This window comes from Suricata suricatta, chromosome 5, assembly GCF_006229205.1.
Source record: "Suricata suricatta isolate VVHF042 chromosome 5, meerkat_22Aug2017_6uvM2_HiC, whole genome shotgun sequence".
NCBI classification, from domain to species: Eukaryota; Metazoa; Chordata; class Mammalia; order Carnivora; family Herpestidae; genus Suricata; species Suricata suricatta.
In genome coordinates, this window is record NC_043704.1 from 56,274,517 (window position 1) to 56,274,767 (window position 251).

Below are 251 nucleotides of genomic sequence, written 5' to 3' on the forward strand. Positions count from 1 at the left end.
AAACAAGGTAAGATCACTTACTGCTGAGACAACAGGCAATATTCAGGGTTGCCTGCTTCTGTATTTGTAGATTCATATTAAATCTTTTTGCTAATAGCATCAGTGATTACATTCCATCAGAAAACACATTTCTGTTTGTGTCGTTCCTGGAGGGAAGTCTGAAAACTTGGTCAAGATGAACATAGCCAGTTTTTGTCGACAAGCCCTACCTTGCAAAATCTACATTTTCAGGCACATGATCAGGTACATTA